The sequence below is a fragment of the Vicugna pacos genome, chromosome 32, assembly GCF_048564905.1.
Source record: "Vicugna pacos chromosome 32, VicPac4, whole genome shotgun sequence".
Classification (NCBI taxonomy): domain Eukaryota; kingdom Metazoa; phylum Chordata; class Mammalia; order Artiodactyla; family Camelidae; genus Vicugna; species Vicugna pacos.
The window spans coordinates 3,054,195-3,060,885 of record NC_133018.1 but is presented as its reverse complement, the minus strand read 5'-3'; positions in this window follow the sequence as shown (position 1 = coordinate 3,060,885).

Below are 6,691 nucleotides of genomic sequence, written 5' to 3'. Positions count from 1 at the left end.
GGTCAGCAAGAAAATAGAATTCCCTTCTCCTCATATCATGTGTTCAGCTGAAGGCTCCTGTGTATTTGTCATCAGGGCTTTATTCATGCACTCTCCGTTGAATACAGACAGTAAGTTTTACTTATACCTCCTTTAGATTCTACTCCTTCACCACCATACACATTTATAAATAGCAGGTGATTATACTGTCTTAAACTGGGTTAGAAGCCTGCAGACTTGAATTATTTAAGAGAAAAACATTTCCACTTGTCCTGCCAAACACGTTGATCAATGTTCACTTAAGTGATGTTATCATCTCCTCTCATTTTGTAAGGTCTACTATCTCTCTTCAGGTGACTAAGCAGTCTGCAATCTTCCTTCCTTTAATTGGATAATTTTCAGGCTTGTCTTATCCTTCCGGTTTTCACAACTTCATGCAATCCTTTTCTCCTGTGAGTACAGTGAAAGGTTTCATGGCTGGAGTCCCTCTGTAACACGTCTGTAGAACTCTCGCCAGCCTCCCACACGCGGCTGCAGTGCCACAGTTCATCTGCTCCGCTGTTCCAGACGCACCGCCTTCTCTGTAACAGCCACCTTTTTCGGCTTATGGTCTTGCTTTTCCTCCTCCTTGGATTGACCTTCCTGTGTCCTGCACACATCCTTCTGGCTCAGATGCTTCTTCTCCCACCTCTCAACCTGGGTGGCATTTTCGGTAATGTTATCACCTAACATTGTAAACACAGCTACTGTTGATCAAGCACCAGCCATGTGCTGTGTCTGGAGCCTTATGTCTGTGACACAAACTACCCAGCTTTTCCTCCTACACCCTCACAAAACATCCCCCATCCCCTGTAAAGTGTGTCACTTAGCGGTCTAGCCCAGAGCCTGACACACAGGTACTCAAGAAGGAGGAGCCATTATTATGATTATGAGAATGAACCCCATGTGACTTATTCATGCTTGACCCCAGGGCCTGGTACAGCGTCTGGCTCACTTAATACATGTTTATCAAAGTGGCCAATGAAGAGAACAAATGTTAAATGGCCATACGATCCTTGTGAGACAAGGACTGTATGGACTGTGGACTGTGAAAATTAACTCTTCAGCATCTGGACAGGAAAAGCACCTAGTAGAGTAAATAGAGATGGTGCTGGGGAGCCCAGAACCATGGCTCTGAGGCCCAGCAAAATGCATGGTAGCAGGTTCAGGAAACTCCTGTTGGCTAGTAACTACAGAAGCTGATCACGGAAGACTGCCTCCTGTGGACGGCTCCGGGCTTGGGTCAGGATCAGTCTGGCGCCCTGGGTGCAGATGGCATGGACAGACCAACTTCCTTGCTCAGGGAGAAACTGCACTGTAGGAGAGGCTTCTGGCAATGAAGGGGCTGCCTGGTTCTTAGAAAACTGAAGCCTTTACCTGCAGCACCCACAGAGACCCAAAGGTGAGCCTCTGGGGCTCTGAGACTTGGCAGTGGCAGTCCAGAAAGTGGTCTGTGCTGGAGCCCAGCAACAGCTAGCAGGGCCCAGTGAGCAGAATGAGACTTAAAATCCAGATCCAAATCTTTGGCAATGTCAAGTTTAAAAAGGAGTTGGTGTGCTGGGATGCCAGAGAGAGACTCGGGTAGCTTCAATCACTAACCTGGAGTGCCAGAAGGTTTAATGCCCCAAACATGGCAGACTAATTATTTCATTTGGGGCATTAGTTACTCAGGAAGAGCTAGCAGCAAAGTTTAAATCTGAAGCAGGACTCAGAGTCTGGGACTAAGCACAGGACTTGCCAGTGGTCAGGCTGGTGAGGCAGAGAACCTGGTATGTTACTATGACACAGCAAGCCCTCCACAATGGGTAATTCACACACAAGACAGCCCTCAGGGCACAAAGTCTACCTTGCTTTAGTGTTAAGGATTTTGAGACACCAGTAAAGTACAGAACACCTGTGTTTGGTCTGGCTTAACAAATACCATTCTTTCCATATACATGCAGTTTCACCCCTAGGCTGTGCACAGCTGTGGACCTGCTTGGTCTCTTAATCCCTATACAGTGTTCTTCTCCCTAACTGAGCCCCAGATACTACTGCTTCCAAGTTGAAATTACTCTCTACAACCACAAGATAGTTGTTTTATCCTTTGATTCTGGGACCAAAATTCCTGTCATCATTAGGTCCTGAAATCTAAGTCCACACCACGAGCAATTAAAGTGTTCCTTTCCCTTTAAAACCAACCAAACCAAACAAAGACACTATGACGATGACAACTACTAAAATCTCCCTCTCACTTGGTCCTTCAGTAAGAGCACTCTTTTCGATGTTCACTTCTTCACATATCAAACTATCTTACTATCTTATATTGTTTTATGGTCTGTTTGTGGTTTCTTGGATTTGATATCCTTGGTTTTTTCCTTGTTCGTGTTAAAGCAGTTCATACAAATCATGGACTACCTGGCTCAACCAACCATCTGATGATTGACTTTCTTCTACAATACTCCCACCAAGTGGTCATCTGGACAGTAGTTGAACACTCAGAACGACTGAGAACTCACTGCCTACAGAGGTAGCCGATTTCATCTTTGGATCACCTGTTGGAAATAACTGTGGGGCTGAATTATGCCTCCCTGAGTTTCTATCCATTGACTCCAGCGCCTCTCCTTAGGGCCATGTGGAACAAATATAAACCTCTTAGGCGTGGCCCCCTTCAGATACCTGAATAAAGCAACAATATCCTTCCTGGGTTTCTTCACTCTGTTCTGCTGGATAAATGCTCCCGGTGCCTTCCACTATTTGTTGCTGTTAGATGTTCTCACCAACATCATCTATTTCTTTTCTGGATGTGTTCAAGGGGATCTATATGCCTGGTATCCAGCCCAGAGCTACAAAGATTTTAGGTGTGTTCTGGACACTATACCTCTCATAACGCAACCTAAGATGGTATCAGCTTTTTTTGCAGCTACAACACACTGTTGACTCACAATGAACTTATAGAAAACCAAATACCTCTAAATGCCACATGTATCGCTGCTACACCCGCTGCATGTTTATGCGATTGTGTTAGTGGGGAGCAGGAGGTAGAGAGGAAGGTTCAGTTAAGAGGAAGGTTCATTTACACGTTGACAATTCATGAATTTGGGTCCTAAAAATTCAACCTGGGATTCTCCATTTCTAATGATACACAAGTCGGTGCCTAGTTTGATAGCCCAAATGATTAGACAAACCAGTGATGGGCCATGGACTAGATTTCAGCTTAGGCTAATCAGCTTTGATTTATCTCATGGCTTCCCTCAGACTGCAGCCTTCTTTTTTCAAATATATGCTATTTATTACCAGAAGAACTGGTGGAAAGAGCATAAATGATTCAAGGCAAAGGCAGTATCACCACTGGAAAAATACCCCAAAGATAGGAATCTAGTACATTAAGGATGGTATATTTATGATTTTCCATGAGAATATTACATCTAAACACCTTTTCCTTGATTAAAAATATCTTACAGAAATACTGCTGTACAGATTTTCAGAGACATTTCAACTTAGCTTATTTGATTATTTCAAATCAAAGAAAGTGGAAGGGGTATTATTATCCTCATTGATAGATGAAGAGACAGACCCAGAAAGGTCACAACTTGTCTACAGTTACATGGGTAAAAAGAGATAGAACCAGGGCTGAACCCCAAGTCCTTGGATTTCTAGTCCACTGCCATTCCCATCGCTCCCATGGCACTCTAATACAAGGGAGGCCCAGCCCTAGCCTGAAGGTACTAACACCCAAGGCGTTCTTCTCCAGCTGTGAGAAACATGTGCTCTACTTGTTCTTGTCATATGGAGAAAAGAAAGTCTCAGTGAAAAGTTGAAAAGCTGTTACAACATTTAAGAGATGCCAAACTCCAGCCATTATAAAATCACAGAATTTATGAAAATCAGTCCAATACCTTTAACTTTAGAGATTAGGAAGAGATAGAAAGTAATTTATCTAAAGTTACCTAACAGCAAAACCAAAATTAAAACCTATTTACAACCCAATTCAATGGTTTTTCTGTTACATTGTACTTTTTCTCAAAATACAAGTGGGCAGCTGTTACCTATAGTTAGGACATTTCTGAAAATGAGGTCTGATGTTTATTATTTACAACTCAAGAATGTTAAGGCTAAGGACCTCACCAAACTCTTAATCCAAGAGAATATGGGCCAGGAGATAGAGAGTGATGAAACATGAGATATCGAACCAGCAACTTCCCAGGAAACAGAGCTGTGCTGTATGAAGTAGCCCCTGAGGGGGGACTTCTTCCCTGCAACAACAGTACTGTCACTGGAATCACTCAAGGACTTGGACTACTTGTGCCTTGATGACCAGGGTGCAAAGATGGCTGAAAGTCTTATTGAAAGAAGAGGATTATGAATCTGCCATAGCCAAGGGTGGTCTTTTTAAAAGCAGATTAAATTAAATAAGCAGCTACAAAAAGACCTGGTAAATGCAATCACTTATAGAGCACCAATTATATGCAAAGCACTACAGATGCTAAGACATGTCATACCTCTATCCTCAAGAAACTCAACAGATTAAATATTATGGGAACACAGAAGTGGGAAGCAAGCCTGAAGGAGCCAGGAGAGGATTTATTGAAGAGGAGACACCTGAGTTGAATCTTAAGGTTTGAGTGAGAATTATCCAGGTGAAAGAGCTGAGCAAAGACAGAGGAATGAAATGGTGTGCAGTGTTTGTACAACCAGAAACAGTCTGACAATGTTGGAGCCCAAAGTATGGGCAGGGAAGAGTCATAGCATGAGATGAGGCCAAATCAGAGGGCCTGATGCCATGCCATCTTGGACTTCAGCCTAAACTAATGGAGTGCACTAAAGAACAGATCACCCTGGGAACCAAGGCCGAGGAGGAATTTGAAGTTGGGAGGCAGAAAACTGATCATGAGTTGGTTGAAGTTCATTTAGGAGATGAGGGGAGTCTGTAAAGGAATGTACAAGTAGCGGTAGGAACGTATAGGATGTATCAGGTCATATTCCAGAAAAAAAAAATAAGGCTATTGAATGATGTTTTCTGATGGGTGGGTCTCCTGATTTAAATATTTCTCTCAGGGCTTTTTTCATGCCTGACGTTTTCATCATCAGAAGTTCCTTCAGTAGGATTTCCCCCACTAAAGTGGAGGTGATCACTACATTTTAGTGTTGGTCAGCTAATATTAAGATGGATTATGAAAGTTTACTGAGAATAGGCAGGGCTAGTCATGAGGGGAGAAGCACGGGACTTAGAGCAAAAACAAGGCATGGAAGTTTAGGCTGCTAAAAAGGAGATAAACTTTGTATGTCACCATTTTGGCTGGGCTGACCCTGCTCTGCTACAGAATCCATTTTCAGTCAGCTTGGGTGCACTATTCCAAAACTCTTTTACGTGAGACGCTGAAGTCTACAGAAGGACGGCAATAACAACAATAAAATAAACCCTAGCAAAAAAGGAAGAACTATGACTTCTGAGCTAAGGAACACCGTATAGGGGAAAGTTAACCCAGACACTGGGCTTTTAGAAAGTTGCTTAGAAATCGGGTCATTTCAGATCTTTTCCCCCTTGACTATAAGTGAAATATTGGCTCCTGTATTTTCATTTCCAGTAAGTGTCATGTTTAACTTGGAAATCTGACAAATACCAAGAACTCCTGCCCCACAGTTCACAGTATTACTGAGAGGATCAAATGGGACAAAAAGAGGCAAAAGCCTTTGTGTGCTATAAAGTGCTAAATGAGGTCATAAGCAGTCCCTCTGGCTCACAGGAGAAAAGAGGTAGATGGGGGCTCCGTGTCACAGCCCTTGCAAGGACTGCTCCCTAATGATGATCATAAAAATCTACCCAACATTGTCAACTGACTATACTTCAATAAAATAAATAAAATAAAATCTTTCAAATCTCTCAAATGTTAATGAGTAGAGCCCATAGTACCTTAAATCCTTCCCTTAAAGATTAAAATTAATGCAGGTTGTGAACTTAAAAGTAATACCTAAAAACAGACACGAATACATTTTTAACAAATCAGCTCTTTCCATAAAACCAGCCTCTATAATGAAACTCTTTTGTCACAAACAAGCATGTAAATAGAGGGATTTATATATGACTAAATTATTAGATTTATATTTCATTAGAATTAGAAAAGGCTTAGATCATTTCTACAGACTGTCTTTCCAGCCTCCTCTCCTTCCCCACTCTCCTTACAATAGGAAAACTGAGGTAATGGTAGAACCCAGACTAAAGATTTCCTGACTTCTGGTCTAAGGTTCTTTTTCTAGAAAATAATTTTCTAGAAAATAATATTTCAAGCATAAGGAAAAGCACAACAACAAACACTAGATCTTTTTAAATGTTAGTATCATATACTTTGAATCTTTTCTAAAAAAGAATAAAACATTATATTTCAGCAGATGATCCCCATTCCTCTATTCCATTCACCTATCTCCTTCTCGAGAGGTAACCACCATATTGAGGTTGTGGTGTCTTTCCATCCTTCTTGTTCATATTTGTATACAATTACCAAGTGATTATATACCCATTAACCACACCATGTTGCCACAAAAAGAGCTGGTCTTCAAACAAGGAAGAATCCCTCACTCTAAGTTGCAATTAAAACCTTTGGGGTTTGGCTGGATTTTGTAAAAAGAAACTAGGGCAGAGCTTAAGCTCCTTCTTAATGATTACCACAGAAGGATCTGGTGAAGCGTCTTGATA